Consider the following 27,079-nt stretch of genomic DNA (forward strand, 5'->3'; position numbering starts at 1 on the left):
TAATAAGGTACATTACACGCAGAGCATCTATCTCCTTCAACTAGAATACCTACTTTGATCTCAGAGATCATCAATTAGCATCCAGGTTCTCCAGTTAAGTGCCCATGTGACCAACCTACCTGCATAATTCACAGCATGGTCAATGGGATGATGTGATCCCAATTCATCCTTCTCTCCTCAACCTGGCCAGAATTTCCTGTGGACAGATACACTTCCTCCCTCCACTGACTTTGAGCTTAGCCATATCACTTGTTTGGCCAATGGCACATGAGCAGACTCACGGTATAGCACATCCAGCCAGAGGCTACACATGAGCTGGGAGGTTTTGACTCACCTTCCTGTGCTCCTTGCCTGCACCCTGAGAAAAGCATGCCCTCGTGCCACTGCCCTTCCACCTGGAAATGAAAGACACATGGAACAGATGTAAGCTGCACTGCACCCAACCCACATACCAACCTGGGAAAAATTAATGTTTGTTATTTTAAGCCATAAGATTTGGATGCCCTAACTTGCTAATACCCATGGTTGTTAATTTCTGCCAACACAGACATACTTGACTTCAGAATAGACACCAAAGGAAAGGAAGGTGCCTCCTGAAGAGGCATCTTTGTTCTGAGACCTTTACTAAAAGCAGTACCACCACAATGCCCCAATCCTCCTTTCCCCGTAATAAAGGCAAGGTACTACAGAGTGTTCACAAAGACAATATGCTTGAGAAACTAGAGCCAAGGTCCCAAGGTGGACAGGCTGGTAATGGAAGTCTGCCTTGTCTCACTTTGGTTATTCCTCTCCAGGGGTGATTTACAAGGTGATAAAAGACTTCAAGCTGCAAAAGGTACTTAGGCTGTTAAAAACCAGCTTTTTTATGATCCCTTGTTCTTTATAGTACATGTTGTTTCATTAATCAAATGCTTATTCTATTAGAAGTCCCAACCCTTTAAGATGGTGGGACATTTCATTTTTATTGCCCTGAAGTGACATTAAAATCCACATGCTACCCAGCAGGTCGCTGGTGAATTCTTAGTGTTCAGACTCTGCATCCTCTGTCCTTTTCGATCTTGTCTATTTTGTGTAGTATTTCAGACTTCAGGTGTTTTTTTGTGTGTTTTTTTTTGTTTTTTTTTTTGTTTGTTTTTTTTTTTTTTTGGCTTTTTACCTTGTGTTGATACTGCAATAGATGCTGAAAAAGTTAGCCAAAATCCTTGTTTCCTCCATCACCATATATTTAAACTCTGGAGCCAGTCACTGATGTCATAATCAGGCACATGGGCTTGTGCAATACATCTCATCTCTTCTGGCCTAACCTTCAGCTGGGTCAGTCTTATCTGCAACTGCTAAATTAGATAACCCCATCCCATCATCTGAGAGGAAAGTCTGTCTGAGTCATTCCCTTGTCAAAGATGGGTTTTATACTAGAATCTCTTGCTGCGTATTTTTTTGACCAATGTAACGAATTTTTCATTTTCTAGTTTTAAGTTTTAGGCTGTCCTGAGTAAACTACATAATTATTTGTAACCATTTATAATTTGTAGTCATTATATAATAGTCACCTCAAATCATTCTTTAGAAATAGATGGAATATGCACTAGATAGGTAGAAAAATAAACTAAGAGACATAAACTAATATAAATAACATTTTCACTAAATTATAAATACTTGTACATAAAAATTATAAATGCTTCAGAGTCTTTAGAAATGCAACCCCTTTGCTGTAAAAGCAAAGATTAGAAGCATTCCTAAGAAAATGACAGACTCCAAACTGTTAGAACAATATTTAATAAATAAGATCCTACTGAGAGGAAGAGCTGCTAATCTACATGATAAAAACAGAACCTGGGAATAAAAGAACAACACAGAGAACCATATAATCCAACCCAGCCCCATCTACTTTGGGAAAGGGAACCCACTTCTGACAAGATTGGGGGAAACCCACTTCTGACAAGGTGTTGGCAGGGCCATGCTCCCTTGGAAGGCACTTGGTATTTTTAGTATGTCTTCACTGGTTTCTTCCTTTGTATCTTCAAACAGGCATAGATTTCCCATGTTGGGGGGAAAAATATGTATTTGGCTACGTTTCTTCCTTATATTTTCCCTTTCCTTTTACAACCAAACTTTAGATGTTTGCAAATTTCACTTTGCTCCACACTCTACTAAAAGTTGCTTCTCAAAGCTGGAAAAGTATCATGAGTCCCAAATATAGTGCTTCCTTACATTCCCTTCCTTCGATACTTCTGTAAGATTTGACTGGACATAGGGGAAGGGAAGGAAAAATAAAATAAGATAAAAACAGACAGGGATGCAAACCTTAAGAGACTCTATAGTTAAGAGAACAAACTGAGGGTTGCTGAAGGGCAGGTGGGTGGGGGGATGGGCTAAATGGGTGATGGGTACTAAAGAGGACACTTGTTGGGGTGATGTTATATATAATTGATGAATCACTAAATTCTACTCCTGAAACCAACACTTCACTCTATATTAACTCATTTGAATTTAAATTAAAAAATAATAAAATAAATAAAATAAATAAAATAAATAAATAAATAAAAAAAATAAAATAAATAAAATAAAAAAAATAAAATAAAATAAATAATAAAATAAAAAAAAATAAAATAAATAAATTAAATTAAAAAAAATAAAATAAATAACTCAAATAAAGATTTGACTCTGATTGTCCCTTCCTTCTTGAAACTTTGCTCTAATAACTATTTCTCATCCCACCTTCAAGACCATCCCTGTTCCATCTCCTGCACTAGCTCTTCCTTTTCCCTTCACCATCTAACCATGGCACTGAGCCACAATCTTTATCATCTCTTTCTATCCACTCTCCCTCTGAGCACTTGTTGAGTTTCATGTGACATGTGGGGATGATCCTGAAGCATCTGTCTCTTAACACAGACCACATGCCTATGCTTCATTGTAGTGAATTTCCTCTGGGATAGATATATGCATCTGTCTTACCTTCAATCCCAATTCCCCAAACATTTACTATGGGCCTCTTAGGAGCAGACCAATCAAAGCATCTTCCTTTCTAGTCCAACTACCCATATCCCAATCCAGCCCTCCATTGTCTCACATGTGGATTATTAGAGTTAATGCCCCTTAGCCCAATATCTGCCTCCTGACTTTACCAGGAAGATCAGTGATTCCAAACCAACTGTGAGCTTAGAGTCAACCTATTGTACTTCCATTTTTAATTTTAAAGCATATGCTTAGTCCGCACACATTAATATTCTTATGTAGTAAGTCTTAGGTAGAGCTTCCAAATTTATATACACAGACACACTGTATTACTTTCCTAAGCTAGCTGTAATGAAGTATTACAAACTGCATGGCTTAGAATGGTAGAAATGTATTATTTCCCAGTTCTAGAGGCTGGAAGTCTGAAATCAAGTTGTCTGCGAGGCCATGCTCCTTCTAAAGGCACTGAGAAAAGGTGTATAACAGGCCTCTCTCCTAGTTTCTGGTAGCTGCTGGTGCTCCTTGAATTCTAGATGGCCACCTTCTCCCTGTGTCTTCACATCATCTTCCTTTCGTGTGTGTCTTGTCTCTGTGTCCAAACTTCCCCTTTTCATAAAAAAATCAGTCATATTGAAATTAGGCCCACCCTTGTAACCTCATTTTAACTTGATTGCCTCTGCAAAGAACCTATTTTCAAATAAGGTCACCTTCAGAAGATGGAAGTTAGGACTTTGACATACATTTTTGAGGGGGCACAATTCAACACATAACACAAGTAATCCTTGTCACATTATAAATTTGTGAGCCACCGATATAGACCAAGAGTCAGCAAATGATGTCCCACAAGCCGAATCTCCTGCCTTCTTTCAGAAATAAAATTTTACAGAGACACAGCCACACCTACTCGACTGTGTTTTGCCTGTTGTTGCTTTCACGCTACGACAGCAGAGTTAAATATTCGCAACTGAGGTTATATGGCTCTTAGAGCCTAAAATACTTAGAGAGAAAGTTTGCAGGCCCCTGCTTTATACCACTAATGCCAAACGTGACGGGCACGGAGTTGATTTTATGTGGCATCATCTATGGAACCAAATAACATCTAATCCTATGGTGAGAAACATATTCTTTTTAATCTTCTTCCCATTGGTAGGGTTACATAAAGGAGATTGGTTAGTGAAGGATCTTTATCAGCTTTTCAATGCTTGTTTATCTCTCTTTGAAATACAGAAAGGACAGACTTCAAGCTTACAAACCTGGGCAGAAAACAGTATCTACCTAGAATTCACCACATTTTCACTGGATTTATTTTTTATGTGTATTTCAATTAATGGCAAGTGGTATTTATTTTTCATATAAAAGTAGTAATGCAATTTCCTCTTAAAATAAATCATTTAAATAGAAAAATCATCTAAAGACAAATGTGATTATATAGCAAACTTGGTACTCAGATATTTTTTTAAAAATCCCAAACATGGGGCGCCTAGGTGGCTCAGTCATTAAGTGTCTGCCTTCGGCTCAGGGCGTGATCTGGGAGTTCTGGGATTGAGCCCCACATTAGGCTCTTCCGCTATGAGCCTATGAGCCTGCTTCTTCCTCTCCCACTTCCCCTGCTTGTGTTCCCTCTCTCGCTGGCTGTCTCTATCTCTGTCAAATAAATAAATAAAAAATCTTAAAAAAAAAAATCCCAAACGTGTTCACTAACAGCTGAGGTTTTAGAAACAATGCTACTGCCCAATGCCATATCGCTTACATCATGTCACTCCCCTGCTCCAGCTCCTTCAGTGGGTTCCCTCTTCACCCTGGCACCCAAGGCTGTTAACTATCTGTTCTTACCCAATGTCTACAATTTTAGCCGCACACCACCAGGGCTAGACATGAGCCACTCATGGGCCAGAGTGGTCTAAAAGGTGGAAGGAAAACTACAAACAAAAAAGCAGTGTCTGAGAGGAAAGGAATTTTTAGTCAGTATTAATCTGCCCATTCTTTCTGTTTAAGACATCTGGAAGTCTTTAATAAAGGCAAGTTTTTTTCTGTGTTGTTTTTGTTGTCTGGGCGTTTTGTTTTTAGTCTTATACTTCTTTTATATCCATGATATCTAATAATGGATTCTCATGTGACAAACAATTGACACACAGTGTCTTTAATGAAGTTCACAAATAATGAGGAATTAGCTGAGCTTGATAGAACTTCAGAAGAGTAAAACAACTGATCAACTAACCTGTGGAATACATACTATGTAGAAACTGTGGGACAGTTTACCTAACAGAGTGGAGAATGGAGTCTGCCCTAAACACATGTTTGTGGAATTTGCATGGGAAGCCACTCATGGGTTAATATGAGCTGCAACTATCTGACCAAAGAATGACAGGTACTGACCATGCAGAACACTCACAGTGCCATAGAGCAGCCCCTGGGCTAGGAATCAGAGCTGGATTTTAGGTCCAGTTCTGCTGCTATGTAACCACACTGCCGTGAGCAAGTCTTTGTACTTTCCTGGGTCTACATTCACATTTGGAAGTTCTGTATTGTCCACTCTATGCCTTTGCTGCTGAACATCAGGGATCCCACAGATGCTAAGTCAGACGGCTGCTGATGGCAAATGGCCTATAAATTCTATTGGACAATGCACCCCTTCCATGTTACAGAACAAAACTTACTGTTACCGAGCTTTGCAGACCTGCCAACATGATATTTGATATACAAAAGATGGATTCTTCGTTTTCTGAGTGTTTCTACAGATCATGTGGGCCAGTGAGCAATTTCTAAGAATGGTGACTGTGATTAATTGCCAAATGGTTCTAATCTACTACCTAACACCATTCTACTACCAATGGAATGGAGGAAAGGAGTAAATTCATCACTAAATGAAACCTAGCATAAATAATAATTAATTGTATTTACAGAAAGCTAAGTTTGCTGCATAAATTAAGAGTATAAGCAGGAAAATAAAACGTGACCCTAACAACAAACAGATGGTATTCTCCTTTCTGTGATTATGTACACTTTTGAAGTTTTAGAGAAACCACACAACACTCATGCTTTCAATTATTTTTCCAGCTAACAGAGGCAGACACCAAATGTATTTTTTTCTTTATAACTGATTAGTCTTCCATTCCAGTTCATGTGCCTGGGCTGGAAATTCACCTCAGTGAAAGAAGAGAAATAAATTTGAGCAACCTCTTGATTTGGCCCCTCCAGAAATATCTGACTAAATTTAAGTCATTATTTGGCTAGGTCCCTTCTCCCACTTTGTTTTCTTCAGAGAAAAATAGGGAAAGGGAACTCAAAAAGACTGGATCCAATTAAGCTAACTTTGTCTTTTCTTTTTCTATTGGAAAAACTTACTACACTGGAAAATATTAAGTACACATGGACTTTCCTTTTGTTTCTTCCTCTTTATCTTCTTAGCTATATCCTTTCTGTCCAAACTGAGGCAACACTCACAAGTAGAGATGGGGCATGTTTATTATCTTTGCCCAAAGCATTCTAAATTGTGCACATTAACTGCTAAGGTTTTTCTGCAAGTGGAGAAAAGGAAAAGAATAACATCATAACTTGAAATATGTAAAAAATTCAAAGAAGTTAGCAAGAAAAATGTCAATTAAATTCATCTGCTAATTCATTTAAAAGATGTTAATGGAGTGCCACCTATGTGCCAGTACTTTTCTAGGGTTTGGGAATACCATGGTGAGGATGACAGACAAGATGCTTATTCTCACGCACCTTATACTCTACTAAGAGAAGAGAGACAATAAATGCTAAGCACATACATAATCAAAATGATTTCAAGTGATGGGAAGTGTTGTGGAGACACTGAAAAGCTCAATGTAACAGTGATTGCAAACTTTGCTAAGGGGGTAAGGAAGCCCTCTCTTAGGAGAAGATCCTTGAGATGAAAAATGTAGCAGGGAAATGCAAATGAAACCACAATGAGATATCACCTCACACCTGACAGAATGGCTACAATCAACAACACAAGAAGCAACAGGTGTTGGTGAGAATGTGGAGAAAGGGGAACCGTCTTATACCGTTGGTGGGAACGCAAACTGGCACACCCATTGTGGAAAACAGTACGGAGGTTCCCCCCCAAAGAGCTACCATATGATTTAGTAATTCCACTAATGGGTATTTACCCAAAGAAAACAAAAACACTAATTCAAAGGGATACAGGCTCCCTGATGTCTACAGCAGCATTATTTACAATAGCCAATATATGGAAGCAGCCCCACTGTCCACTGACAGAAGAAGGGATAAAGATTATATATATATGGTGAATTATATATATATATATTTGTGTATATATATATGGTGAATTATACATATATATTTGTGTGTGTGTGTGTGTGTATATATATATATATATATATATATATATATATATATAGTGAAATACTATTCAGTAATAAGAAAAGAACGGAACCTTACCATTTGCAACAACATGGATGGAGCTAGAGTGTATTATGCTAAGTGAGATGTCAGTCACAGAAAGACAAATACCATATTATTTCACTCATATGTGAAATTTAAGAGAGAAACAAATGAACAAAGAAAAAAATGAGACAAAAAAACCAGATCTTAACTATAGAGAACAAACTGATGGTCCCCAAAGGGGAAGTGGGTGGGGGGATGGGTGAAATTGGTGATGGAGATTAAGGAGGGTACTTGTGATGAGCACAGGGTATTGTATGGAAGTTTGAATTACTAAATTGTACACCTGCAACTAATATAACCTGTAGGTTAGCTATACTGGAATTAAAACATTTTTTTTTAATGAAATAGAGGAAAATTAGAGAATTGACTGAGAGAAAGAGTCACTGCCTTGCAAGGAGCTGGATAGGCTGGGGGTGAGGAAAGAGATTTCCATGCCAGGGCAAAGCAAATTCAAAGACTCTACAGTGAGAACAGCTTTGTGTATTTCCAGTAAGCACATTCGAAGATGATGCTGTTTGGGTGTTCCCATACATCAGCTGTTTAGATACACAGCACACTTGAGGCCCCTAAGAATTCCTGATATCCCTATTTTATAGGACAGGAAACTGATTGCTGGGAAGATGGAGCTTTCCAGGAAATAAATGACAGAGCCAGGACTAGGACACTTTCCAACTCCAAACTTATGTCACCTCGTCCAAAATGATGCTTCTGATACCCAATGCACAGAGCTACTGGACTGAGACGAAGACAATGGAACAAGAGTGACCATGTTTATACAACTGATATTTTGTCCCAGAATCCCGTAGATGCCATTGAACCATGTGGCCTGTTTTTCTTTCCTTCCACAGCAAAAGCTCAAACCATTCTCTGACACTGAAGCTCTGGACACACAGCCTGCTGTGGTTGTAGCTCTCCACACATTGGCTTCATCTTGTGTGATGGTAAAAAGCAGACCCTTCTGACTGAGAAAGGATTAAAATGCCATGCTCTTTCTCACAGGCACAGTTTGATCTTAATTTAATTATGCTTTTGATTATTATTCAAAGTGGCTTCATGAGAAACTATGGACTCTGAGAAACAAACTAAGGGCTTCAGAGGGGAGGGGGGTGGGGGGATGGGATAGGCTGGTGATGGGTAGTAAGGAGGGCACGTATTGAATGGTGCACTGGGTGTTATACGCAACTAATGAATCATCGAACTTTACATCAAAAACCAGGGATGTACTGTATGGTGACTAACATAATAAAAAAAATTAAAAACCGAAAAAAAACAAAGTGGCTTCAACCATTCAGCCAAGGAAAGAATAATGTGTAAAATATTTTTATTTGAAATTATATGCTAAAACCCCACACAGACTCTTACACAGAAAAATAAGGAACATAACAAAGTAAAGCCCACTGTAAGAGGAGGTGCTATTTCCCACCTATCATGGATCCCATTTTGTCTGGCCTTTGCAGACTTGTCAACACTAACCTACAGGAGCTGTCTGCTGTTGATTTCTGACCACAAAAATGTCCTCCAGATCTACTGAGGATATATTCATGCAACAAACATGTGTACCTCACACATGCATGGTACCAAACTAGCAAAAATAGATGCATAGTCAAATGAGACATGCCCCTGCCCTCAAAAACTTATAGGGGGAGATGGGATTATTTAAAAGGGTCTCTTGTGGTGAATTATGATGAATGTTTTGGTGGGAAGAAGCACAAGGATCCATGAAGACACAGAAGAGGTAGGAGGGAGCACTGCTCCGTATCATCTCACTTTTGTATCAAAATGTGACAGTTTGATACCTGCCCTCTGGCCATCTTTGCAATCTCTTCTTGGTGAGTCAAATTGCCCATATGAGTGGTCACTTTGGTCCTCAGGGACTCTAACTTATTAACCATGTTTGTTTCAATGGCTCTTCATCTTGCACAGATTTCCCATTCACATCATGTTTATTCCTAACTAACCAAATAAATAAGATTAGTGGTTTTCTCCTTCAAGTCTCTGTGAAGAAAATTTTTCTTTTTTTTATGCTTTTCATCTCTAAATAATCTCCTACAGGTCACTTCCTCTTAGAAGTCATTCCTATCTATCATTTTACCTGAATTTATGGTCTAGGAATCCCCCCAGTTATGCCTTGCCACACTTGATGATGCCCTGACCACTTTCTACAGTGGTTATTTGTTTATAATTGCCCTCCTCTGGCAGACTGTAAACTCTCTGAAGACAGGAACTGTACGGTTTCTATCCCCAGGACCAACATAATATCTAGCAAAGAGTAAGCATTTAATAAGAGGTCTTTTTTTAAAAAAAATTTTAATAAGAGTTTTTTTAAGTGAAAATATATTTTAAAAATCCCAATGGACCCAGATAAGCAATTACTTGCTTTGCGATGTTTAAAATAAAAAAACCATTGTCTCTGTGGTCTTGACCCTGTATTTCAATGGCCCTGAGCCCTAGACTCAATGACATGTCTGAAAAAACATGTTACACTTAGAATCTAACACTTAGAGTCTAACTCTAAGTACACTTAGAGTCATAATTATATATCTCTGGAGAGACATTTTTACCCTTAGTATGATTAGCGTACATTCACATCTACAGTGAAGCTTGGAACAGCAGGGAAGAGCTAACATCCCAACAGCTTACCCCCAGGTCAGTTTGTTACTCCTTGCATTGATGATATGGATTAGGGTGCATGACTTGATGCCAAGTCTCTTGTTTAATTCATCATTCAGTTACTGAGGTCTCTGATACACAGTTGTCTCTAAGTACCTGGCCAGGAGTTTCTGCAAGGCAGGAACTCACCCTTCATGTCTGTGTACTCTATCAGCCTGCACAGTTTGTGGCACATAGAAGGTTTTCAATAGATGCAACATGAAAGCTTCATATTTTGTATTATGACCCCAAAGCTCTGTTTACTTAAAGTAGTTTTAAATAAGTGAAGTCCCAAACAATCCAAAAGAATAAAACGTTACTTCCTCTTTTCTAAAAGAAATGTGGAAAAGCACTTTTGTACTCTTGCAGAGCTTCTCACCTTGTGTGTGTGTTTAGGGGGTGGAATCCAACTGTGGCAAAGAAATTGCCCAGAGCGGGTTTCTCCAAGTGCATACACTCAGACCTTGTCTCAGTCTTACCGAGCAAGACCTCAGGTAGGGTGAGGATAGAGGCTCGGGAATGGTTAACTAATGGATATTATTTAAAGGTTTCACTTGTAACTTTATCCTGTCTACTCCCTTCTTTATTTTCGCTTTGTCCCTTCTATTCCTCCAGGTATCCACTGACTATACTAAAATACATAATCCTTACAACGTTTAGATTTTAAAATGTATGAGGAAGACCAGGATGCCATCCAGAATTAAGAGCTATGCACCAAATAAAGAAAATTCTATTTGGTCTTTGTATTTCAGACACCCTTTTCATTAGGCAAAAAATCACCAAGGGAACAATGGGAAGCTGGACTATGCTCTCCCCTTTGATTTTCAGTTGATGATTTAATAGAGTACTTCCTGCACAGATGTAGAGCACAGTCTCCTGATTCATTAGCAATAATGGAATGAGCAGCCATTAATTAGAGAGAGATTAGTTTAAACAAAAGGGGATTAAATTTAGATTCACTTATTATCCTTTCCATTGTTGATACTATTGAACCCTGTTGTGAGTGGGATAAGAACAAGAGGATTGGTGATTGTGCAGAATATGAATCAATTAACAAACACATTATATGCCTGCTCTGTGCAAGTATTGCTCTGCTTAAGAAATAAAGATAAGACATGATCGAAGAGAACACACAGACACATAGAGATGAAGACAGAGAGAAAGAGAAAAAGATGACAGAGATTGAGAAAGAGAGAGATCCAGACTCTACTTTTTTCTTCCTTGATTATGGAACTTTATTTTTTTCTCTAAACAGAGCTGTAACCCCTTTCCCTAAACAGAGTCAATGTAGAATCTTTTTTCTTTTCTGCCCTAAAAAAAAAAAAAAAAAAAAAAAAAAAAAAATCAATGAGGTCCCTGGGGACAGCGTTCAAAGTTATTACATTTTACCCAATTAAAATTGCTTGCAAGGGCTCCTGACTGGTTCAGTTGGTAGAGCATGAGACTCTTGGGGATCTCGGGGCTGTAAGTTCGAGCCCCTCACTGGGTGTGGAGATTACTTAAAAAAAAAATCTGAAAAAAAAAAAAAATTGCTTGCATAGCAAAATGGCCCCCAATCCCATAAGACCAAGGCCCACTTAAAAAAAAACAAAAAGTAACATCCCATTTACTGTCCTAAAATGAAATCCTTTTACAATATAATCACCTAAACACCTAATTTATTAAATATCTTTGAATTATTAAATATTTTAAATTAGTAGAAACCCCCAAAAAACACTGGTAGTATGGTAGTTGAACATACATGCTTTCCAAATTAAAAATAATAATATAATGCCATAATAATAATATAGAAGATAAAAGCTAGTAAAGGATAAAGAGCAATTTAGAGATAAATAGTATGTATTTTAATCTTCCTATTTTCCTTTTTCGTATCAGATGGCTAATTTTTAGATTATCTCATCTTAAAATGCTGAATAGATTATCTCTTTTAAAAGAAATGCTTTCATGTAATCATAACTAGAGAATCAGATATTCACAGTTTCTGCACCAGTGATTCTTAACCTTTGCTGGGACACAAATTCTTTTAATCACCTGCTGGACATTTTCCCAAGAAAAATGCACAAATGCACAAAAGCTCCTATTTACAGACATTTCTTATGTTCCATGACTTCAGAAATCATCCATGACCCAAGTTAAGATCCCTCTGGTATCCCAATGACAAAAAGGTCAGCATCACTTTCAAATGCAAATGTACTAGCCTCACTCTCCACCTCTAGATGCTAGTTGTCTCATCATTAAACTCCATTTAACTCAGGTATTTAAATTAACCCGTAAAGGTTTAATTTATGCTTTAATAATAATAATAAATTTTAATAATTTTTAAGAAATTAGTCTCCTAGAGTCCATATTTTTAAAAACCGTTATAAAAATATAATTTCATAAGCACACCAAGACACAGTAATTTCTTCTCACCGTGGTTCTCTCTAAGCAAAATTGGAGTAGAAGCAAATTTCTTTTTGTACATCTTCTCCTCAACTGTGAGAACTTCAGGTAAATATATGTTAGTCAATCCAAGACACCACTATGTCCTATCAATGATGAGTTCTACAGATGGAAGCGAGCTGTGACTCATTCACCTTCACCTTCATTCTCCCTATTACCAGTCACCCAGTTGGCTATATATCTCTAACTTTATTTCATTTCACTTCATTTTTATATTTTATTATATGTTTATTTTTAACTAGCACTTACATAAGGCTTCTGAGATGACAGGCACTGTTCCAAGCACTCTAGCAATATTAACTTACCTAATTTCGTCTTAAGACTCTATCAGATAATTGTGATGATTATTTTCTTTCACAGATGAAACAACTGAGGTACAGTTAGATAGGTAGTTCTACTAAAGCTGTGATTGGAGCCCAAGTGGTCTGGCTCCAGAGTTACTCATTAAAATCAATTAGCTTTCACTTTTTTTTTTTTGGTCATGTGTGTGTTTTCATGCAGTGCCTATGTGGACCCCACAATATTGACCAGGAAGGGAATTCTGGTTGCTAAGTGTTAAACACAGGAACTAACATGCTGCTCTACAGAGAGATCCATTTTCATCTTGGACCTAAACATGAAACCACCTTCCTGCCAAACAGGATTCAAAACGCCAATCCAATCACCACAGTAAAGCAAATGTTCCTGGGGACTAAGAAGATGCAGATACCAGAGAGAACACAAGCCAAAAGCCCTTAAGTGAGAGCAGAGAGAACTGCAGCATGAAAAGCTCAGACAGAAGGATATTTACAAACAGATTTGAAAAAAGTTCCTATGGAAGTAAACTGATTAAAAAGACTCAAGACTTTCAAAAGCTGCTTTGAAGATGTACGTAAGCAATAGCCTTTCTGTGAGGCTTGACTGATTTGCTACAGTGTTGGAAAGATATGATAAAACACCAGTAACGTGTTACCATTTTCTTTTCTTGAGAACTGAGAAAGCACATTCAGGACAGTGGGATCCTCTTGCAGGGCTTTGCAAATAGACTCAGTGGGTTGTTAACGCTAAGACACCTGAGCATGCTTGAAACATCAATATTGGATTCAAGCCAGCATAGGAGAGTAGAGATACACAGGCTATAGGAACAGGAGCTTACAGAAGAATTATCTTCCCATAGTCTCCTAATTTCCCCCCTCCTCCCTCAATACCCGTATCAACAATGCCTTGTCAATGTCATAAAGTCACCTCAAGATTAAAAAGAAATGGAAATTGAATTTTCTGGATTTTTTTAAGTAATAACAATTTTTTAGTAATAATTTCCAATCTCCTACACAAACTTCTACTTTCCCCCATTAAAAAGAAAGAATAATAATAAAATCCAGAAGGAGAGCAAATATAAACATTCACAACCTATACCTTTAACATAACTAAGAAACCAGTGTGATCTTCAAATTACTTATAATTCCATCAGAGCTCCTGCTGCCTGCCCAATGTCACAAGTCTTTATGAAAAAAAAAAAAAATAGAGCAAAGTGATGTCCTTAGACAAAGTACAGACAATGCCACCCTCGGAAGGAGAAAATCCAATATCGAGTACCAAAAGACAGATACTTCACAGAACTAGTGACAGGGAGGGAGCTTGAAAATCTGCAGGATTAAAAGTGTCAGACTAGCATCACATCTAGGAGGAGAGTCAGACACGTGGAGAAGAGGTGGTACGCATTGGAAATAAAGCAGTGAAGAAAAGCAGAAAATAAAGGAAATTTTCATATCCGCAGAAACAAAAGAGAAGCAACACCAACGCTCCCAAACTCCTCCACAACTGTCTATTAAGAAAACTGCTCAGAAGAGGGCAGAACTGACCAAAAAGAGAATATTGAACCATAAATCTTATAAGGCAAAATAAGTAGAAACAGAAGAAAAGACTTCATCCACATAAAACTACTGTAAAAAATTAGAAAGGTAAATCAACCCATTTCTGCTGATAACTGCCACCCCTCATTAAACACCCACACACAACTGAGTAAAACTAATACAACACTCTAAAGTGAATTAAATATCCTCAAACAAGCATTTGGTAACAAGAAAAAGCACTTTCAAAACAAAATCAAGAAGAAAAAAGGACAAAAAAAATAGTCACTTTCTAAATTAATTCACCACAGGGTAAACTGTAACATTGGAACTTGGCAAATGAAGACTTCTCCTTTGTCCACGAGATCCCTCTTGCCTCAGAGGGAGAATGGAAGGCAGAAGGTGAAAAATGGAACCTGCTCCTTCCTATTTGCTTCTAGTCTGGCCCGAGTTGCTCACAAATGGCCTCTCATCTAGGCAGCAGCAGTTAGTACCAAGAGCACTGGTTCCCATTTCTGGCTTCTTTTCACACTTCCAGAGCCAGCCTCCATGTGTGCTGTCAAAGATACCAGCAGTAGTTGGGCGCTGACCCCTCATCAGGGGATGTCTCCTCCAGCTTCTGGGTTCTGAAACTTCCAAATTCTTTCCTTTGTTTGCTCAGCCCTAGAGCTGGCACCCTGCAATTATTCTGAATTACTTTAGCATTCCCTCTTCATCCTGTTTCTTTACATTAAATTCTCTCTATCAAAAGAGTTAGTGTGGTTTCTGTTTTCCTAGTTGGACCCAGAGTATACACCATATACAGACTTTCAGCTCTTATGTAACCAAAAACATATTTTGAAGGGTGCTAAAAATGAACTCTATTGGTATATTTAGTTTCCCTAAAATTGCTATTTCAGTTTCAGCCCTCTAAAACTAAAAAAATAAAAATAAAAATAAATTTTAAAAGCTTTATTCCTTGCTTTTATGTCCATAACTTTAAAAAGTCCAGAAATCGACATCAATATTTGGCATAGTACTATCCAGCAGTTCGTGCTTGAAAACTTGAGAGATGAATGTTTGGAAGAAACTCTGACCAGACACACTAGTAAGTCAATATGGGAGCAGCCTGGGCCCACCAGCCCAGAGTCCCAAATGGGAGCGGACTCTTAGGAGTGGACTGAAAGAACGTTCTCAAAAAATAAGTGGGAAAAACAGGATTTATCTATTGGACAGGGCTTCCAGACTAATAAGACATCAAATGTGGAATGTGCATTCATTCAATCAACAAATATTCTTTGTGTGTCAGACACTGTTTCCAAGGGAACAAGACAAAATGTCTACCCTCAAGACACTTACATTTTAGGGGAAAAGATTCACAAATTACATATCGATGATAGTGATAAGGAGAAAAATAAAGCAGGGAAAAGAGTAGAAAATGGGAAATTGGCACCAATTTAGATAGAGTGGTCAAGAATTTTTAAAGAAATCTTTATTTTCTAAAAATAGTTTTAAAATAACCCATTGGAAAAAAACCCATTGAAAAAAACCCTACTTTGTTGAAGATTAATTGACCATATAGTTGTGGATTCATTTCTGGGTTTTCTATTCTGTTCTATTGGTCTGTTGGTGTATTTTTGTGCCAGTACCATACTGTTTTGATCACTACAGTTTTGTAATAGAACTTGAAGTCCAGAATTGTGGTGTCTTTGCTTTCCACACAAATTTTAGGATTGTTTATTCCAGCTCTGTGAAAAATGCTGTTGGTACTTTGGTAGGGATTGTATTAAATGTGTACATTGCTTTGGGTAGTATAAACATTTTAATAATACTGTTAATAACTGTTCTTCCAATCCAAGAGCATGAAATGTCTATTTCTTTGTGTCATCTTCAATTTCTTTCATCAGTGGTTTATACTTTTCAGAATACAGGTATTTCACCTCTTTAGTTAAGTTTGTTCCTAGGTACCTTGTTTTGGGTGCAATTGTAAATGGGATCAATTAAACTGGACAGCAACATGCAAAAGAATGAAAGTGGACAACTTTCTTACCCCATACACAAAAATAAATTCAAAATGGATTGAAAACTTAAATGCGGACCTGAAACCATAAAAATCCTAGAGGGAAACATAGGCAGTAACTTCTTTGACATCAGCCATAGCAATTTCTTTCTAGATATGTCTCCCAAAGTGAGAGAAACAAAAGCAAAAATACACTATTGGGACTTCATCAAAATAAAAAGCATCTGCACAGCAAAGGAAATAATCAACAAAACTAAAAGGCAACCTACAGAATGGAAGAAGATATTTTGCAAAGGACGTATCTGATAAAGGGTTAGTATCCAAAATATATAAAGAACTTATAAAACTCACACCCCAAAAATGAATAATCCAATTAAAAATGGGCAGAAGATATGAACAGACATTTCTGCAAAGAAGATCTACTGATGGCCAAAAGACACATGAAAAGATGCTCACCATCACTTATCATCAGGGAAATGCAAATCAAAACTACAATGAGATATCATCTTGCACCTGTCAAAATGGCTAAAATCAAAACCACAAGAAACAATAGGTGTTGGTGAGGATGCAGAGAAAGGGGAACCCTCTTGGGGCCCCTGGGTGGCTCAGTCACTTAAGTGTCTGAGTCCCCTGCTCGCCCTCTGCCTCTGCGCCCCTCCCCCACTTGTGTTCTCTCTCTTGCTCACACTCTCTCTCTCATAAATTTAAATAAAATAAAATCTTTTTAAAAAATGATATTTTAACCCCTAATTAAAATATTACCCAGATATCCCCTCTGTGAAATCCGGTGTATTTGCAAGGTGTTTATTCAGACAACCAATACCAATGGCAGAGAGTCCCTGGATTCCATTCTACATTTAAGCTTCAGAGTCAAATGTTTTCTGTTAATCACTCAGGAAAGTTTGGGGTAAAGAGGTAAACTCATTGCAAACAGTCACTGTAGACCTTGTTGGCACAGTATCTAGGAGGCTGCAGCAACACCGAGTCACTGAGTGAAGGGAGAAAGAAAATGGCCTAACCGGCTTTAAGTCTTTGATATGATGGAATGATTATGGGATTTGGAGAGAGTCCTGGATGGTGAATTGAAGTTCCATCACTGTGTAAAATCAAAACACTTATATCTCCCTCGCAGGATACCATGAGAATTACATAATATAATTTATATAAGGCCTATAAAAACATACATGAGAGGCTTCAACAAATGTTGATCTGTACACCACTACTCACCCACCCCAGGCTGGGCAACTTTCTCTGTTTCTTGTGGGTACAAAGAAAAAAAATAAATACACACTGTGAACTGATGGAAAGATGCAAGCTGGCTGGTGAGCTTTAAACCACCTAAGAGGGGCGCCTGGGTGGCACAGCGGTTAAGCGTCTGCCTTCGGCTCAGGGCGTGATCCTGGCGTTATGGGATCGAGTCCCACATCAGGCTCCTCTGCTATGAGCCTGCTTCTTCCTCTCCCACTCCCCCTGCTTGTGTTCCCTCTCTCGCTGGCTGTCTCTATCTCTGTCGAATAAATAAATTTAAAAAAAAATCTTTAAAAAAAAAAATAAATAAATAAACCACCTAAGAGACCACCATATCAGTGATTCTGTTTAAAACCAGTTGAAGGCCTGGGGCGCCTGGGTGGCACAGCGGTTAAGCATCTGCCTTCAGCTCAGGGAGTGATCCTGGCATTATGGGATCGAGCCCCACATCAGGCTCCTCCGCTATGAGCTGCTTCTTCCTCTCCCACTTCCCCTGCTTGTGTTCCCTCTCTCGCTGGCTGTCTCTATCTGTGTCAAATAAATAAATAAAATCTTTAAAAAATAAAAATAAAAATAAATAAAACCAGTTGAAGGCCTATATACAAAATTCAGCATCTAAATGAGATTATTTATAGTCAATTCAAGTCATAACACCTTTAAGGAGAAGTGAATGGAGAAAGAATCATGGATAAAGGTTACTACACTGACAGAATAAAGTTGGGGTGGTCATATTATATTAATAAATTTTTTAAATAACACAGAAAGACAACCTCTAAGACTACAAAAGGGATCCCTGGACAGAAAAGAGATAGTCTTAGAATAGTATTGATGGAGAAGGGGTAGGCTAGTTGGCAGTGTTATTTATCCAGGGCCTGAGGCTGGAAAGGCTGATTAAATAAGGTCTGCCAGCATCAGGGAGAAGAAACACTCCATAGAAAACCAATCAATCCATCACTGCCATTCTCACAAATAATATGTTCTAGATTTCATAATATCCCCCCCCTTACAAAGATAATTGTGAGCTGCTCTGTAGACAGTGGGAGGAAGAGATACATTTGCACATATATTTTTTATTAAAGATTTTTTTAGACCCATTTTAGGTCCACAGCAAAACTGACAGAAAGGTACAAATATTTCTCATATGCCCCTGCCACCACACGTGTAGCCTCCTACATTATGAACATCCCCCACCAAAGTGCATATTTGTTACAATGGATGAACATAAATTAACACATCATAATCAGTCAACATCAACAGTTTCCATCAGAGTTTGCTCTTCCTACTGTGCAGTCTGTGGGTTTAAACAACGTATAATGACCTGTATCTATCATTATAATATGAAAATAGTTTCACTGCCCTCAAAATCTTCTGTGCTCTGCCTATTCACCCTTCCCGTCTCACAACCCCTGGAAACCACTGATCTTCTTTTTTATAGTTTTGTCTTTTCCAAAATGTCATCTAATTGGAATCATACAGTATGTATCCATCTTAAATCGAGTTATTTTGCTTAGCTAATACGCATTTAAGGTTCTTCCATGTCCTTTCATGGCTTGATAGCTTGTTTCTTTTTAGTGCTAAGTATTATTCCACTGGCTGGATATACCACAGTTTATTTTTCCATTTACCTACTGAAAGACATCTTGGCTGCTTCCAAGTTCCGGCAATTACAAATAAAGCTGCTATAAACAATCACGTGCAGACTTTTGTGCGGATATAAGTTTATAACTCCTCTGGGTATATACAAAGGAGTGTGATTACTGGATTATGTGGTAAGTGTACGTTTAGTTTTATAAGAAACCACCAAATCCTCTTCCAAAGTGGCTGCTCCATTTTGCATTCTCATCAGCAATATGTGAGAGTTTCTGTTGCTTCCCATTTTCCTCAGCACTTGGGTGTTGTGAGTGCTTTGGATTTGGGCCATTCTAGTAGGTATGTCCTGAAATCTCATTTTTGTTTTAATTCACATTTCCCTAATGGCTTACGATGTGAAGAATCGTCTTGAATGCTTATTTGTCATATGGATATCTTCTCTGGTGAGGTGTTTGTTAAGACTTTTGGCCTATATTTTAATTGGGTTATTTGTTTCATAATGTTGAATTTTAAGAGTTCTTTGTATATTTTAAAGAATAATCCTTTATTAGCTATGCCTTTTGCAAATATTTTCTCCCAGTCTGTGTCATCTTCTCATTGTCTTGAGGCTATCTTTCATAGAAAAAAAGTTTCAATTTTAATGAAGTCCAGCTTATCAATTATGTTTTTCATGATCATGCCTTTGGTGTTGTATCTAAACAGGCATTGCAATACCGAAGATCATTTGGGTTTTCTCCTAAGTTATCTCCTAGGAATTTTATATTTTTATGTTTTACATTTAGGTCTATGATTCATTTTGAGTTTATTTTTGTGAGGCATGTAAGGTCTATGTCTAGATTCATTTTTTTTTGCATGTGGAGGTCCAGTTTTTCTAGCACCATTTATTGAAATGATGACTGCCTTTGCTCCATTGTACTGCCTTTGCTCCTTTGTTGACTATATTTATGTAGGTCTTCTTCTTCCAGGCTCTCTATTCTATTGCACTGATCTGTTTGTCTGCTCTTTCACCAATATCACACTGTCTTGATTACTGAAGCTTTAGAAAGTTTTGAAGTCAGGTAGTGTCAGTTCTCCAAGTTTGTTCTCCTTCACTATTGCCTTGGCTATTCTGGCACATATATATTTTTAATTAAAAGTATTGATTTCTCTTAACTCTCCAAATGTTCACATTGGAAGACTTCACAAGAAATATAGGGAGAGATTATAGAGAGACATAAAGGAAGTTTACAGCAACTTATCCTTAATATCCCATCATTTATTTTGTAAATGTGTTTTTATTGAGCATAACTTTCACCTAGAGAAGTGTACAATTTGTAAGTGGTACACCTTAATAAATTTCCACAAATCAAACACATCTGCCTAACCAGCACTCTAAACAAAACACAGAGAACCCCAAGGACCCCCAATGGCCCCTCCCAGTCACTACCCCCAACTAAGGGTAATTACTACCCTGACTCTTGAACACCATAGATTAGTTTTGCTTTTTTCTTATCTTAAAGAAATGCAATCATGCAGTATGCATTCTTATTCTTGCTTCTTATGCTTCACATTATGTTTACAGGACTCATTCAATATGTAACCTGCAGTTGTAGTTTATTCATTCTCATTGCTGTATAGTATTCCAACTTCTAAAATCCATTCTACATTGATGGGCATTGAAACTACTCATTGAGTAATTTCTGATTTGGTGCTACTAAAATTAGGGCTGTTATATACATTTTAATAATGCCTTTACATGACCATTTGTATATATTTCTGTTGGGAATATGCCCAGGACTGGAATTACTGGGTCATAAATATCTTCAGCTTTAGTAAATACTGCCAAGTGGTTTTACCCATGTACACTCTCAGGAGCAGTGTAGAAGAGTTCTGTTCTACTTTCTAGCTGGTACTTAATATTGTGTCTTCACTATTTCAGCATTTCTAGTGGGTACCATAGATATTAGGTTTAAAAAGAATGCCATAAGAAAAAAATATTCCAAAAATTAAAAATAATATTACTGATTACTGTTTGTGGTGGGTCTAGATACTCATATTTTAAACATGAAATCCTATTTGTTTTTGATGCCGATTATCAGGACTGGAGTGATACTTTGCTCTAATTCTTTCTAAAGCTACAAGGATTCAAATGTGAGACCTAATGCCTGGGTAAACACTCTCTATTTTCAGGATATTAAATTCTCTCTAGAGGCACCTGGGTGGCTCAGTCGTTAAGCATCTGCCTTAGGCTCAGGGCGTGATCCCAGGTGCCTGGGATCGAGCCCCACATCGGGCTCCCTGCTCCACTGGGAGCCTGCCTCTTCCTCTCCCATTCCCCCTGCTTGTGTTCCCTCTCTCGCTGGCTGTCTCTCTGTCAAATAAATAAATAAGTAAAATACAAATAATAATAATAATAATAATAATAATAAAATAAAATAAATTCTCTCTGAACTGAAAGTAATGGTAGTCAAACTTTATTTTGTAACAGCACAATTTCTGTCCAGTTACAGTAATTATTGAAAAATTCTTCAATGATGTAGAAAGAGGTATTTAATGACATACCAGGTGGTTCTTAGACTTTGAATTGTTTATTATTTGTATCAGTGTTCAGGGTGAGTACATATGCCAAAGGGCAGACTTACCAAAAGTGTAAGTTTATCACTTAGCTAATACTGCCTAACAAAGCACCTCAAATCTTACTGACTTCTATTTCTCACAATTGTCTGGGTTGGCTGAGAGGTTCATTTGTTTGTCTTTCATGGGTTCATAGGTGTCGGAATGGAGATGGAGGGTTGGCTGGGCCTGGGGTCAGAGACAACTCAGCCTTTCTCTCCATATAGTCTTCCATCCTTAAGAAGGATAAATTGACTTCCTCACATGGAGGCAGCCATGTTCTAAGAAAGAGAAAGTGAAAGCTGTAAGGTCTCTTGAAGCTTAGGCTCTTCTACTAGATTCTATTAGTCAAAGCAAGTCATAGTATCAGCCCAGAGTCAAAGGGTATGAAATAGATGACATCTCTTAATCGGAAAGCTGCAAAATCACATGGTCATGTTTTTCAGTCTACCACTGAGGATGAGAGTCTGAATATACTAGCACAAAATGAGAGCTAAATAAATGTTAATATACTTGTTAGTATTGTAACTACTACTAAAAAACATTAAATTTACACTAAAGAAGACAGTGGTTTCTTAATTATATTTCCCAGCATCCAGAAGGCCTTTAAATTAGTATCTGCCCAGTGCTTGCACATATATATAGTCATTATGAGTCAACTACTGTTATCACCACAAAATCCTAACATTCCATTAGTCACTTTCCTGAACTAGCTTGGTGCCCTTTCTCCTCCCACCCACTGCCAAGGCCCTAGTCACACTGAAAAAAGATACCTGGTATCTATTCTAGCATATCTGGAAATCTTCAGTTCCCACTTTCTATTTCTCTCACAACCCTGTCCTCCTTGTCCTGCTATCTTTAGTTACAGTCTCACTGCCTCAAATTGGTTTTCACATCAGTACCCAGCCTCGTGAGATATGATTTCTTCTTCTTTGCTTCCTGCTCCCTTGCCCATCTTTAACCACATCTTGTTGGCTATCCCTCATTTCCATCCTCAAGATGTGGGTTACCCCACTCTACCCCTGCATTTGACCTCAGCCCTCAGATACCCCATCCAGCTCAGGGCTGAGTCAGCACTGCCAAGGATGGCTGTCCAGATTCCTATTCTCTGTGAGGTCAGGTTATAAACACACTCTCTCAGAACCTACTGCAGAGAAACAGACACACACACACAGCCCAGCAATCCTATAAATGAGCAAACTATGACTGGAGTCAAGAAAACCAACTCTATTGGAAGATATTCACGTGAATATAAGTAGTAGAATCTAAATCATAATAGTAATTATAGACAAAAAACGAGTTTCAATTATTCAGTTTATTCCTTCAGAAGTACTGAACAATCATAATTACTGGCAGTCATGGTGAACCCTCAAGTTCATTGGATGGGGCAAATTTGATCCAAATGAGAATGAATGTTTGGTGAATTGAGAACAGCACAGGAGAAGAACAGAAGATGATGATTCTGTCCCCTATATGAAGGACAGACTGGAAGAGGGATACCTGAAACCCAGTGATTGCCCCATGTCCAGCCCACTCAGAAAGGGGATCAGTAAAAAGAAATATACCTAAAAATAAGAAAGAAGAAACAATAGAACTCAATGACAAACTGCACCTAAGTGACAAATAGGAGAAATAAGAAAAATTTGCATTTGGTATCACTACCAGTAATCATGTAAAAGTTGGGGAAAGGGACAGCGTGGGAACAAAGTTCTGCTTTTGGCGATAATTAAGTGAAGATGTCCTTTAGAAAGGAAGAATTTGAGGTAAAAAAATAAATAAACAAAATAAAATAAGAAGCAGCCAGACTTAAAAAAAAAAAAAAAGTGGATCTAGGAGTCTGTTGTTATAGGTGACAAATGATTATACAAACATATTTCATAGTTTAAATAAACATTTAAAAACACTATTATTCAGAAGAACACCAATTTCATGGCATATTAACACTCTTCCTCCTCTCCACAATTAGTGGAATTTGGGAACTCCTAAAAAGTTCCAGCCAGACCTTCATTTTGAGCAAGCTACATATGCATTGAATCAACAGAAAAGAAAACCACTGAAATAGAACTAATGAAAAATGGTATCGATCCTTTTACTATGTTTTCAAAATGTCTGAAATGATATTAAGAGAAAGTTAAAAGTGACAATGGGCCATTAATCAACCTAACACTCATTCTGATGTCTTTAAGGGAATCTTAACTCTGGGCAAGCTGGACAAGGGTGGCAAGTTTTGCATTCAATATCCAACATAGCAAATTCTATCATATTTATCCTTCACCTATGTATTCCCAAATACTGGGATTGACATTTGCCTTAGTCTGTTCAGCCTGCTATAACAATATTACTGTCTGGGTACCTTATGAACAACAGAAATTTCTTTTATAGACTTCCGGAGGCTGGGAAATCCAAGACTAAGGTGCTGGCAGAGTCGGTGTCTGGTGAGGAACCCTTTTCCTAGTTCATAGATGGTTGTCTCCTTCCTGTGTCCTCACATGGTAGAAGGTGCAAGGGAACACTCTGGGGTTTCTTTTATAAGGACACTAATCCCTTTCATCTCCCAAAGGCCCTATTTTCAAATATCCTCACGTTGGCCATTAGCTTTCAGCATATGAAATGGGGGCATAGATATTGAGTCTATATCAACACCGTTATACAGAAGGTAGGTATGAAAGGAACTCTGCCTCATGTGACAGAGAAAATGATACTCAGAACAATGACATCTGTGCCCAAGACATGTGGGCAAATTTAAATCATTTTTTAACATTCAACAGAACAGATGCTTTCCCTTTTTCTTTTCTTTTTTAATATTTTATGTATTTATTTGAGAGAGAGAGAGATAGTGAGAGATAGTGAGAGAGAGCACAAGCAGGGAGGAGAGAGAGAAGCTGGCTCCCGCTGAGCAGGGAGCCCAATGTGGGGCTCAATCCCAGGACACTGGGATCATGACTTGAGCCGAAGGCAGATGCTTAACTGAATGAGCCACCCAGGATCCCCAAACTTTTTTCTTTATCTACACTCATGAACTGTAAACAGAGTCTTCGATCACTGCAAATAAAGCAAGAAACACAAAAATCTATTTAATGTGCCTTCTAGCACTGAAGTTAGAGGTTATAGTAGGTCTATATACAGACTTGTGTCTCAAGGGCTAGGAGGTTAAGCTCCACAGCAAGATGCTGAAAGTCAGAGTATTTACCAAAGTGCACAGGTAAGTAGGTTACATCCTACTCCTGGCTTCATACTTTCAGATATCATGTGAAGATCCTAGTTCCACATTTTTCCCCCCGAGAGAAGCACAGATGATCCAGGGTGGACACAAGAAACCTAAAAAAGCCAGCGAGGCAGAAGAATGTCAAGGTTCTCCCATGGAGCATTGGTATGGTCTCACTTCAGCCCAGCAAGCTATTCTGCTTTCTCTCCTTTTTATCACCTCCCTCAAAAGAGCCATGAAGTTTAACATTGCTCTCACAGAAACTTCCATATGGTATAAGAAAGTTGAAATTTATTTTATATATTAAAAATAGGCCAAATTTAGGAATTAAGCAATCTAGTCTTGTACTCCTCAAGTCATCTTGTGAGAAAAAACTAGATTTGGGAGACTGCTGGTTATTTTTTTGTTTTGTTTTCTTAATCTCTTGTAGACTAACACTTTTATAAGCTATAATAAAAGTGAATTACTAAAACAGATCACATCCTTTTATGCCATTGCAACATAAAATTTCTCTACCTGTTTCTAAATATTCACTTTCTGGATTTATCCCCACCTGGGAACAGTCCCCAGATCACACTTTGAATAGCACTGGTCCAACCCAAAGATGTATGGTTAGGAGACATAGGGGCAGATAACAGTGACACAGCTCAGCCAGGACATGCCCAGTGCTTTAGCCAGGAGATACCTATTCACACCGAAAGGGTGACCCCTGTGGCACAAACATACAGCTAGTCAAGTGTTCATGGTATGATCTATCACAGAGACTTTCTCCAGAGATGTCTGTGTTCCAGCTGAGACAATAAGTTCATATTCCTGCACAGTTCATGTGAGTTTTCTTTTTCTCATCTTACCATCTCTATACCATTCCTCCAAGTCATGAAAATAATTCAACAAAACATCACCCAATTTATATCTGGATTAACATTTAAAGTCCCTAACCAAGATCTATAAAGTATTTTTTTCTTCCAGCCGTTCTCTAATTTAGTGCTTAATTCTCAACCAGAAAATAATGGTATACAGTATTTGTAGATTAAATCAGCCAATTGCTTTACACACCCAGAGATAAAAGAATTGATCAATTGATAGTTTCTACTAGAGCAGAACCAGATATGAAAAATCCATAGTTTAAAATGTTTCAACTACCACTTAAAATATTGCCTTTTAAATAAACAGAATGCAGGGTCTCCACCTGTCACACATCAACCAGAAAAGAGGCATAAATTCACATTCAAAAATGTGAAAGCATTGGCTTTACACAGACCATTACTTGATGGACATTTATCAAAGTCACAGTAAATGCCAAGCCTTTTCTTTGGCCTCAAATGCTAGTAAGACCATCAAAACACCCGCACAGCTTTCATACTGAACCAATTCTCCCTTCCCAAAGGCCAGCAGTTCTCAGCTGGAGGCAATTTTGCCCACAGGGGACATTTAGTAAAGATCTGAAGATATATTAGTTGTCACAACAAGGGGAATTACTGGCATTGAGTGGGTAAAGGCCAGGGGTCTGCTAAATAAACTGCCATGCAGAGAGCAGTCCCACAATAGAGAATTTACTAGCCCCAAATGTCAACAATACTGAGATTGAGAAACCCTGTCCTAGACTGTGCTCAGCCATGTCCTCAGGAAAAAACAGATCTCCCCACCACATCAAGGTGCACCAGCGCTGCACCACAGCTGGCCTGCACCAGCTCATGACAGCCAAGTGTGCATGAGTCTTCCAATCTCCATTTTTGGGGACATCATGTTGGTAACTTGAAATGGGTCATGATGGGAGTATTTACACAAGGGAAACTGGCCAACACTACAAATTAAGAGTTTTTCTTGAGAACTAATTGTTCAACATTCATCCATACATCTACTAGGCTCTCTTACTTCTATTGAGAAGGGATGTCCCTACATTACCTCTTTAAAGGTCCTATCATCAAATACAGTCACATTCTGTGGTCCTAGGGGCTAGGGCTTCAATATTTGAATTTTTAGGGACACAATTCAGCCCGTAACAAGAGATGAGTTTCCCTTTTTGTTTTTATTGTTCCTCTTTTTGTCATTCCCCAGTAGAGCTGCAGCTGTGGTGACATAAGTAGCTAAAATTTGAGGAGAAATCCTATCTTCCTGACAAGAGAAAATGAGAAG

The 27,079-nt window shown here is 38.0% G+C and overlaps 1 long non-coding RNA gene across 1 annotated transcript in view; it reads right to left on the reverse strand.

Moving 5' to 3' along the window:
- Window positions 1-27,079, reverse strand: part of LOC125283702 (uncharacterized) — a 407,951-nt gene that overhangs the window by 236,659 nt on the left and 144,213 nt on the right. Inside the window, exon 2 of the long non-coding RNA XR_007191697.2 lies at window positions 335-395. This is a non-coding gene — a long non-coding RNA (uncharacterized LOC125283702). The remainder of the gene's footprint in view (window positions 1-334; window positions 396-27,079) is intronic.

This window comes from Ursus arctos, unplaced genomic scaffold (assembly GCF_023065955.2).
Source record: "Ursus arctos isolate Adak ecotype North America unplaced genomic scaffold, UrsArc2.0 scaffold_27, whole genome shotgun sequence".
In the NCBI taxonomy this organism is placed as follows: domain Eukaryota; kingdom Metazoa; phylum Chordata; class Mammalia; order Carnivora; family Ursidae; genus Ursus; species Ursus arctos.